Below are 11,558 nucleotides of genomic sequence, written 5' to 3' on the forward strand. Positions count from 1 at the left end.
TGAAGGCAAGCATGCCATATGCCTTCCTGATTACCTTATCCACCTGCATTGCCACTTTCAGTGACCGGTGGACCTGTACACCCAGATGCCTCTGCCTGTTGATGCAACTAAGGGTTCTGCCATTTACTGTATAATTCCTACCTGTATTAGACCTTCCAAAATGCATTACCGGATTAAACTCTATCTCCCATTTCTCCGCCCAAGTCTCCAACTGATCTATATCCCGTTGTAAACTTTGACAATACTCTTCACTATCTGCAACTCCTCCAACCTTAGTGTCATCTGCAAACTTACTAATTAGCCCAGTTACATTTTCCTCCAAATCATTTACGTATACTACAAACAGCAAAGGTCCCAGCACTGATCCCTGTGGAACACCACTAGTCACAGCTCTCCATTCAGAAAAGCACCCTTCCACTGCTACTCTCTGTCTTTTATGACCAAGCCAATTCTGTATCCATCTTGCCAGCTCACCTCTGATCCCATGCAATTTTACCTTCTGTACCAGTCTGCCATGAGGGACCTTGTCAAAGGCCTTACTGAAATCCATGCAGATAACATCCATTGCCCTTCCATCGTCGATCATCTTTGTCACTTACTTGAAAAACTCAATCAAGTTAGTGAGACATGACCTCCCCTTCACAAAACCATGCTGCCTCTCACTAAAACGCCCATTTGCTTCCAAATGGTAGTAAATCCTGTCACGAAGAATCTTCTCCAATAATTTCCCTATCACTGATGTAAGGCTCACCGGCCTGTAATTTCCTGGATTATCCCTGCTACCCTTCTTAAACAATGGAACAACACTGGCCATTCTCCAATCTTCTGGGACCTCACCCGTAGCCAATGATGATACAAAGATTTCTGTCAAGGCCCCAGCAATCTCCTCCCTTGCCTCCCTCAGTACTCTGGGGTGGATCCCATCTGGCCCTGGGGACTTATCCACCTTAATATTCTTCAAGATGCCTAACACCTCTTTTTTGATCTCAACATGATCCAGGCTATCTACACACTCTTCCCTAGATAAATCGACCCCTAAGTCCTTCTCTTTGGTGAATACTGATGAGAAGTACTCATGTAGTATCTCTCCCATTTCTTCTGGCTCCACACAGATTCCCACCTCTGTCCCTGAGTGGGCCTACCCTTTCCCTGGCTACCCTCTTGCTTTTTACATTTGTACAAAAGGCCTTGGGATTTTCCTTAATCCTAGTTGCCAATGACTTTTCATGACCTCTTTTAGCCTTCCTGACTCCTTGCTTAAGTTTCTTCCTACTTTCTTTATATTCTCCACGGGCTTCATCTGTTCCCAGCCTTCTAGCCCTTATAAATGCTTCTCTTTTCTTTTTGACTAATATCATGAAGATGCAGCCATGAAACTTTAAATGCACCTGATCCTTTATCCATCTGATGCCTTCAGCACCTGACCCTTTCAGGAGCACAGGGTCACTGGCTACAGATGCTGACGAGATGGATGCCAGCCCTGCCTTAAAGGTGCTGAGAGCACACAGAGAGAATGATGGCACTCTGTGATGCCTGCCCACCACATTCTGGCAGCAATGATAAGCACCGTTGAGGCGCAGGCATCAGTAATGTGTCCAGGAATGTGAGGGCGGACTATCACCTTGGTCTGAAGGCTGCACATAGCACAGGGAAGAGGCCCTGGACTGAGACCCCTGCCTTTATCTTGTGCAGGAACCAAGGTTTCACATCTGAGCGACAAGAACACTGCTCATCAGAACAAGAAGCCATAGGCAGGGAGACATTCTTGGGAGCTTATTTACAACTGATGAATGTACAAGTATGTACAGCATGTACAAGTGATTAATACCCGTGCCCATGCTGTGTCTACTAAATAGCCAAGTGGTTATGGTACTTGTAACCCCAAGATCAAGAGTTCAAATCTCACAATGGCAAACTATGAATCATGCTGTGTCACCATGCTACGCATCACAGAACATTAGCTTGGCCTAAATAGCCAAGTGGTTATGGTACTGGGCTTGTAACCTCAAGAGTTCAAATCTCACAATGGCAAACTATGAAACAATGTAACTTCATCTGAAACAGATGGAACTGTGCTTGTACTCAAAAGAGTTACAACTTCTTAATCTTGTGCTCGCTTTGGCAGCACATATATTAAAATTGTAACGATACAGAGAAGATTTGCATGGCCCCTGCGCAACGTTGACACGCAAATTCATGAAGCCTTCCATATTTTCCACCCCTCCGTCCTTTTCAGTGGTTGGCTGTGACTGCAGGGGTGACCAGGATCGGGGACGTGCTGGGTGGCGGAGGACTGGGCTGGATGCTCCCGCAGGAGTTGTTGCGTCACACGTCTGTGAGTGTCCAGGTCGCAGCCGATGCCATCCAAGACCTGAGAATGGTCGTGCTCGGACCCGATGTTATTTTAGGTCTTGATGTGGCCCAGGTGCGCGGTGGTCTTCCGTCTGAGTGTTCCCCTGTTCGGACAGAATTCCACATTGGCCCCAAGCCCCGAACCCTCCCTCGGGTGCTGGTGCCCCGCAATATGAGCCGCCTCGGGGACATGCCCTCTGTGCCATTTGGCACGGCACGGAGGAGATTTTTGTACAGACTGTTGCTGCACACCTTCCATTTTCTCGCCCTTGTCCGCCGCCCAGACACGCCCTGGTGTGCCTTGTTGCCATCCGACGGCGGAGGCCCCCGATGGGAGGCCCTCTACGGAAGTGTCCTCCCCCTTCCTATCGGGGACCTGGGTTGGAGGGTGTTGCATGCAGCAGTCCCTTATAATCTTAGAATGCATAGGTTCACGAACTCCCAAGACACGTGCCCTTTTTGCGGTCTTGTGGAGTCCGTGGACCATGCTTATATAGGGTGTGGTAGGCTGCACTCCCTTTTTAGTTAGTCGAAAAACCTTTTATTGATGATTTGTTTGCACTTCAGCCCCACGCTCCTGATCTATGGACATCCGGTGCGGAAAGGGGTCGGGAAGGAGGAGGACCTCCTCGTGAACCTGCTCCTGGGCCTGGCCAAGTTGGCTATTAACAGGTCCAGGCAGCGGGCGATCGATGGGGGAGTCCCGCCTGATTATTTATCCCTCTTCCACGGCTACGTTCGCGGCCGGATTGTCCCTGGAGAGGGAGCACGTGGTGTCTGCTGGCACACTCGAGGCCTTCCGTGCTCGGTGGGCACCGCAGGGACTGGAGTGCTTTATTGACCCCTTTAATCACATTTTGGTTTAAAGTTTGTAAGGTTCCTTTAAACTTTGTTCTTGGTTTTACAGCTGACCTGACTTAGGGGCTGTGCCTGATTTATCCCAATTTTGTTAATTTAGTTTAATTGTTTTGACTCTATAAGAGTTACAACTTCTTAATCTTCCTGACTCTGCCGCTGCATCTTGGAGATTCCCAGATATCCACAGCGGAGGTGGAGACAGCCTGCTGACTGTGACGCCCTGTCTATGTTGACCGCGGCGGGCATCCTCTTGAGGACCGAGACCTGGAGGGCCTCAGCCTGCTTTCAGGGTCCTGCTGTGTGGCAGTGGCACCCTCCTTGGCCTGTGGAGCTGGAGCTGCTGAGGTCACAAGGAGATTCGGATGGTCTGGACACTCTCAGAGTCATCTGGGTGGATGGCACCTACTGATCCTCCTCCCCATGGGTGCCTGAGTGCCATTGGCTGATTCTTGTGGAGAAGGGGTAGCTGGAGTGAGATCGAACTGCCCCGCATCCCTCTCACGTTGACACTGTTGAAGGCCAACTATGGTGTCAGTGATGGAGCTCCACCCATGCAGCAGTGCAGAAGCGATGTCCTGGACCAAGATCTCCGTGGCAGCCATCATCCTAACAGTGTTGACCTCAGTGCGTTGACATGCCGGCGCTGTCACCTTAGCCTGAATGCAGACAGACCACTCCATTGTGCCTTGAAATCTGAGGGATGCAGCGGACATCCTTTTCTGATGTTCCCAACCTTGCCTTTGCATCTCCAGCAACTGAGACATGACCGGACTTGGACTCAACAGATTTCTGGCCTCCAGCAGTCTTCCGGGTGCTGATGACCTGGGAAGCCTCTGCCACCACGATCTGCTGTGCATCAGACAGTGCAATGTGCTCACCAGTTGTGATCCCGAGGCTACTCTAAAGCTAAGTCCCACCGAGGTGCATGTCTCTGTGTTGGTGGAGGGTATGGGCGAGTGCTGTGATGGGTCTTCAATGAAGGTGTCTTTAGATTCCTCTTCAGAGTTCCTTCGAGGCTTGAGTCGAGGATCTGGGTCGTGGACCCCCTCGACTGTTTCCCAGATGTGCCTGCAAAAGCAAGGAGAGATAGTGCATGGCAGTGTACTGTGAAAAAGGACACCTCATTCACAGCACGATTGTCTGATGGATGTTGCTCTGCTGGATCCTCACTTGGTAGAGCACTGCCGACCTCAGCATCAGCACAGGAACAGTTCAGATTCTTGCTGGCTGGATAGCTGTATTTTCAAAGCCCGTGAGGTCCTTGATTTCAGGCATTCTCCACCAGTCTGCGACCTTTCCCTTTTGTTGTGTACCAGCTTGTCCTGCAGGAATACAGATGGAAAGAGTGTAAGCAGGATGCCTGTCAGGCCAGATGATAAGTATGCCTGGTATGTGTGGGTGATGAGTGGTCCCACGGACGGGATGAGAACAATGAAAGTGTGCATGGAAAAGTGAATAGTGAAGTCCCTTTGAACTGGCAGTGAGTGAGATCCCTGTGGATGTGTGATGGGTTTGTGAGCGTGTAAGTTGAGAGTGATGAGAAAAGTGACTTACTCTGGTGAAACAAAGGAGATTATTTATCCTTTCTCGGCACTAGGTGGCTGTGCAGGGCATTGGCACTGACCACCGCTGCCACTACCTCCCAAGCCAGATTGGTGATGTTGCAGAGGACGTCATGTCCAGCCTCCATGGTGTCCTAAAGGTGCTCGAGGGATGCATCACTAAACTTGGGGGCTGTAATCCCCTTGCCTTTCGGGGTCCTGTCTTCTGTGCAGCAGCCCTGGGCTGGAAGCACTGAGAGGTATGCACGCACTTGCACTTTCAATGTGGCGCCCAGCGTGAAGAAGCGGTGAGGTGATGGTATTGCGGGCTAATGAGAGCCTGCTCCCAATTAAAACAGTATGTTTACCAGGAATGCATAATTAATGCAGCGTAATTGGGATGATATGGCGTGAGAAGATGCCATTGCAGCCAGCAGGTAAAATGTCGCTTCTCCTGTCTGCTACAGCACTTAGTGCAAATCTGGGGCGATTCCACCCACAGTAACTGTTATGACCAGTCTTCAGGTGAGGTGCCCCCCAATTTGATATGATCCCAGACGAGATGCCCCAAATTATTAACTCTCTGGGCAGGACCCCAATTTTGTTATGCTCTCAGTTGAGGAGGAATGAGCTGGCTCCCTTTCTTTATTCAACCCCCTTGGTTGGTCACAATAAGATTAATTTAAAAGGGATCCCTTCCCGCATGGATACCTTTTCCTAGTCCAAATGTACTTACATTGTAGAAGGACCCGATTTAAACAGGCATTCTTGAGTCAAAGTAAGAGTAAGTTTATTAGTTACTTAAAACCCAAGGAAAAAATAACAAAAACGCAGCATACATACACAGAGATCAGAACTGAGAAGTCGAGTCCAAGTAAAAATTAAAAATACTTATCAGTCTTTGGCTTGTCTATGAGGTGCAGATGGCAAAACGTTGAAGCTGTTAAGTTGGGTGATTCCGGTAGAGCTGACTTTGACAGTTTAGCAGTTGGTTTGGAGACAGTTGGTTCTGCAGGTTAGTTGAAGAAGTGGTCCTATTTCCTTTTGTGATTGTGGCTTTGCTGTCTTGCCTCCAGCAACAGAGAGAGAAAGAGAGCCTTTGTTTTCAAGCTGCAAAGGAGTGCCTAGCCAATTTTCTTCTGCTGTGACTCTCACTAGCAGATACTGGCACACCAGAATCCAAACACTCAGATCAGGTCTAAGCTAGCTTTTTAACTCATTTCTTTGCATATTCCTGGAAGGGAAAAAGACAAACACCCAGAGTCTGTGTTCTTACAACTCAGATCATTTCCACATTCTGAGATATAACTCAACAGGAGGTGGTTTCTGATGTTTGCTGATATGTGGCAATCAATTTCCGTTGTCTCCACAATTACAGGAGATTAAAATTGAGTCTTTTGCATTTCATCTCTTATCATTAATGCCTCTGTCTGAAGTAGGCCTTGACACCTTTTAGGCACGACATTCCATAGTCTCTCTGGATTAATCAGTCAAGTATAATCCACATAGGAATTTTCCAGAAGCTGATTACGTTACATCCTCAGCCATCTTTTGTTCAGTGTCTTTGCTTGTATGTCCTTTTCAAAAACACATGTCTTCCTTAAAAGTTCAATACGCCTATAAGTAATATGTGTCTGTAATCCACTGTCATGATATTACGCAGGAGATAGAAGTGGTTTTAATTTTTTTTTAATTCATTTACGAGATGTGGGCGTCACTGGATAGGGATTGCCCATCCCTATTTGCCCTTGAGGTGGTGGTGGTGAGCCGCCTTTTTGAACCACTGCAGTCCATGTGGTGTAGGTACACCGACAGTGCTGTGAAGGAGGGAGTCCTAGGACTTTGACCCAGCGACAGTGATGGAATGGCAAAATATTTCCAAGTCAGGATGTGAATGGTATTGAGTGGAACTTCCAGGTGGTGGTGTTCCCTGGAACTGCTGCCCTTGTTCTTCTAGGTGGGAGCAGTTATGTATTTGGATGGTGTTGCCTAAGGAGCAGTGCATCTTGTAGATGGTACACTCTACTGCCACTATTCAACAGTGGTGGAAGGAGTGAATGCTTGTGGAAGGGGTGCCAATCAAACAGGCTGCTTTAACCTGGATGGTGTCAAGCTTCTTGACTGTTGTTGGAGTTGCTCTCATCCAGGTAATTGGAGGGTATTCCATCATACTTCTGACTTGTGCCTTGTGATAGTGGACAGGTTTTGGGGAGTCATGAGGTGAGTTTCTCGGCGCAGCGTTCCTAGCCTCTGACCTGCTGTTGTAGCCACAGTATTTATATGACTAGTCCAGTTCAGTTTCTGGTGAATGGTAACCCGCAGGATGTTGATGGAGGGTGATTCAGCGATGGTAATGCCATTAAATGTCAAGGGACGATGGTTAGATTCCCTCTTGTTGGAGATGATCATTGCCTGGCACTTGTGTGGCGTGATTGTTACTTGCCACTTGTCAGCCCAAGCCTGGGTATTGTCCAGGTCTTGTTGCATTTGGACATCGACTGCTTCAGCATCTGAAGAGTTGCGAATGGTGCTGAACATTGTGCAATCATCAGTGAACATCCCCACTCTGAGCTTATGATGGAAGGAAGGTCATTGATGAAGCAGCTGAAGATGGTTGGGCCTAGGACACTACCCGAGGAACTCCTCTAGTGATGTCCTGGAACTGAGATGATTGACCTCCAACAATCACAACAATCTTCCTTTGTGCTAGATATGACTCCGACTAGCTGAGAGTTTCCCCCACTGATTCCCATTGACTCCAGATTTTCTAGGGCTCCTTGATGCCACACTTGGTCAAATGTTGCCTTGATGTCAAGGGCATTCACTCTCACCTCAACTCTGGAGTTCAGCTCTTTTGTCCATGTGTGAACCAAGGCTGGAACAAGGTCAGAAACTGAATGACCCTGGCAGAACCCAAACTGAGCACCAGTGAGCAGGTTATTGCTATTCAAGAGCTGCGTGATAGCACAGTTGTTGACCCCTTCTATTATTTTACTGATGATGGAGAACAGACTGAGGAGGCGGCAATTGACCAGGTTGGATTTGTCCTGCTTTTTAGGTACAGGACATACCTGGGCAATTTTCCACATTGCTGGGTTGATGCCACTGTTGTAACTGTATTGGAACAGCTTGGCTAGGGGCATAGCAAGTTCTGGAGCACAAGTCTTCAGTGCTACTGCCGGAATATTGTCAGGGCCCTTTGCAGTATCCAGTGCCTTCAGCCATTTCTTGATACCACATGAAGTGAATTAGGTGAAGGCTGGCATCTGTGATGCTGGGGCCTCCTGAGGAGGCCAAGATAGATTATCCACTTGGCACTCCTGGCTGAAGATTGTTGCAAATGCTTCAGCCTTATCTTTTGCACTGATGTGCTGGGCTCCTCTGTCATTGAGGATGGGGATATTTGTGGAGACTCCTCCTCCAGTGAGTCATTTAATTGTCCAGCACGACTCATGACTGGATGTGCAGAATTACTTAGTTCTGTCTAGCACTTGCTGCTTATGCTGTTTGGCTTGCAAGTAACCCTGCATTGTAGCTGGTGCTGCTCTTAGCATGCCCTCCTGCACTCTTCATTGAACCAGTGTTGAACACCTGGCTTGATGGTAATGGTAGAGTGAGGGATATGCTGGGCCATGAGCTAACAGATAATGGTTGAGTACAATTCTGTGTCTGCTGATGGCCCACAGCGAGTCATGGATGCCCAACCTTGAGTTGCTAGATCTGTTCAAAATCTATCCCATTTAGCATGGTGGTAGTGCCACACAACACAATGAAGGGTAACCTCAATGTAAAAGCAGGACTTCGTCTCCACAGCAACTGTGCGGTTATCACTCTTACCAATATTTTCATGGACAGATGCATTTGCTGCAGGTAGTTTGGTGATGGTGAGGTCAGGTATGTTTTTCCCTCTTATTGTTTCCCTCACCACCTGCCACAGGCCCAGTCTAGCAGCTATGTCCTTTAGGACTTGGCCAGATTGATCAGTAGTGGTGCTACCAAGCCACTCTTGGTGACGGATATTGAAGTCCCCACCCAGAGTATATTCTGTGCCCTTTCCACCCTCAGTGCTTCCTCCAGGTGATCAACAGGGAGGAGTACTGGTTCACCAGCTGAAGGGGGCGGGGTGGGGGGGAGGGTGCAGTATGCAGTATGTTTGGACAGAGACAGTTGAGGACTCCCAGGTCAGCTCCCTCCTGACTGTATACCACTCTGCTGGGTCTGTCCTGACGGCTGGGACAGAACATATCCCAGGGATGTTGATGGCAGTGTCTGGGACATTATCTGTAAGATATGATTCTGTGAGTATGATTATGTCAGGCTGTTGCTTGACTAGTCTGTGGGACATCTGTCTCAATTTTGGCACTGGCCCCAGATGTTAGCAAGAAGGACTTTGCAGTGTCATCAGGGCTTGGTTTGCCATTGTTGTTTCCGGTGCCTAGGTCAGTGCAGTGTGGTCCATCCGGTTTCATTCCTTTTTATTAACTTTTTAGCAATCTGATACAACTGAGTGGCTTGCTAGGCCATTTCAGAGGGCATTTAAGAGTTAACCACATTACTGTGGATCTGGAGTCACATGTAGGCCAGGCCAGGTAAGGACATTAGTGAACCAGATGGGTTTTTACAACAATCTACAATGGTTTCATGGTTACCATTAGACTTTTAATTCCAGATTTTTATTAAAAACCCATGGGTAGAATCTTCAGCTTGGCAAGCGGCCCCCTTGCCAAGGCTTAAAATGATGTGAGGTGATGTCCATGGGCGGGATGAGATTTCATGAATGTTTTTAACGTGTTGGAAAAATTTTTATTAACATTAATGGACAGCTCATGCGACAGTTTCACATAAGGGGCCATGTCCTTAAAAATTTTTTCTCCCTTTATTCAATGTTTTATACATGAAACTAATCTCCCTGAGGCACCTCTGTGCCTCAGGGAGATTTCTGTGCTCCTTCATGCGCATGTGCGAAAGAGCGCACTCCCCGGCTCAGCCTACTCCCCCTGCCTGCACAGGGAGCACACAGTGCTTCCAGGTGCATGTCACACTGCGTGGGCCTTAATTGGCCTGCCCATGTAAAATGGCAGTGCCAAGCCAATCGGGGGCGCCAATCAGCTGCGCGCCAGCCCACGCCGGCGCAACCCCCCTGACGGGAGAAAATTCTCCCCCAGGTCCCCAGAGCATTAACCTGGGACTCTGGATTACCAGTCCAATGATAATACGACTATGCCACGATGTCCCCCTAATTCTAATTTTGCCTGGGTAACTATTACTGTAAGACAGTTGGAACCATCCAAAGTTTGCAATTTGAATCACAGTGGTTCCAATGCAGGACAATTGCCCAACAGAAGGATGAACTTCCCAGGCAATTGCTGGGCAATCCTTACATGGGGATTTCTGGGGAGGGGTGGCTTTTCTCAGCACATTTTTGGGGTACCCCCAGTTATGGAGCCCTGAGGTTATAGGACAATATAAATGAATTGATACAATTTTAATGGAGAAGCAGAAATAGAGACATCTGTGGGTGTCGGAACATAAATCTTTGAAAGTGAAAGGACAAATTGAGAATGTTGTTAAAAAAGCATATGTGATCCTTGGTTTTAAAAATAGAGGCATAGTGTACAGAAGCATGAGATTATGGCAAACCTTTATAAATCATTGGTTAGGCTCCAACTGGAGTATTGTATCCAATTCTGGCCACCAAACTTTAGGAACAATGTCAAGGTTTTAAACAAGGTGTAAAGGAGACGTATTAGAATGGTACCAGGGTTGCGGGCTTTCCATGCATGGAAAGATTAGAGAGGGGGTTTATGCTTCTTAGAGAAGAGAGGTTTAACAGAGGTGTTCAAAATCCTGAAAGGTTTTGATAATAATGAGAAACTATTTCCAGTGGCAGAGAGACACACATTTATGGTAATTAGGAAACAAACCAAAGGTAAAGTGAAGAGAATTTGTTTTAATCATCTATTTGTTATAATCTTAAATGCACAGTCTGAAAGACTGGTGGAAGCAGATCCAGTAATAACTTTCAAAAGGGAATTGTATACTTGTGTGAAGGGGGAAAATTTGCAGGGCTATGGGAAAGTAAGGGGATGGGACTATTTGGACAGTTCTTTCAAAGCTGACGGTCCTCCTTCTGTGCTGTTGCATCATTACGGCACAGAAGGAGGCCATTCAGCCCATTGAGTCTATGCCAGCTCGCTGTAGAACAATTCAGTCAATCCCATTCCCCTGCTATATCCAAATTGCCACATAAGCATCAAGTGTCCAAATTTCCTTTTTAAATTATTGATCACCTTCGCTTCCAGCACTGTATACAATGATAAAATTTCTTCCCCACAACCCCCCTCTATCTCTTCCCCAAAACTTTAAGTGTGTTCCCTAGTCCTTGTATGATCAGCTAATGTGAACAGTTTCTCTCTGTCCACCTTATCTAAATATTTCAATATTTTGTACACCTCTATCAAATCTCCCCTCAATTTTGATTGCTCTTAGGAGTACAACCCTAACATCTCCAACCTAACCTTGCAGCTAAGTTTCCTCATCACTGGAACCATTCTGTTAGATCTCCTCTGCACCCTTTTAAGGACCCATACATCCTTCCCAAAGTGTGGTAACCAGAACTAGACGAAATACTATAGTTGTAGCCTAACCAGAGGTTTATACATGCTCAGCATAGCTTCCCTGCTATTGCACGGGGTATTCTACACCTTTATTTATGAAGCCAAAAAATCCATATGCTTTGCTAATTGTTTTCTCAATATGTCCTGCCACATTCAATGATCTATGCACACAAACCCTCTGTCCTCGCAT

General features: G+C 47.2%; 1 non-coding gene across 1 annotated transcript; it reads left to right on the forward strand.

Moving 5' to 3' along the window:
• The first annotated feature begins 2,109 nt into the window (after positions 1-2,109).
• Positions 2,110-2,216, forward strand: LOC121280657. The gene has a single exon (XR_005943684.1). It is a non-coding gene; the product is annotated as a U6 spliceosomal RNA (small nuclear RNA).
• Positions 2,217-11,558: the final 9,342 nt, after the last annotated feature.

Source organism: Carcharodon carcharias, chromosome 7, assembly GCF_017639515.1.
Source record: "Carcharodon carcharias isolate sCarCar2 chromosome 7, sCarCar2.pri, whole genome shotgun sequence".
Lineage (NCBI taxonomy): Eukaryota > Metazoa > Chordata > Chondrichthyes > Lamniformes > Lamnidae > Carcharodon > Carcharodon carcharias.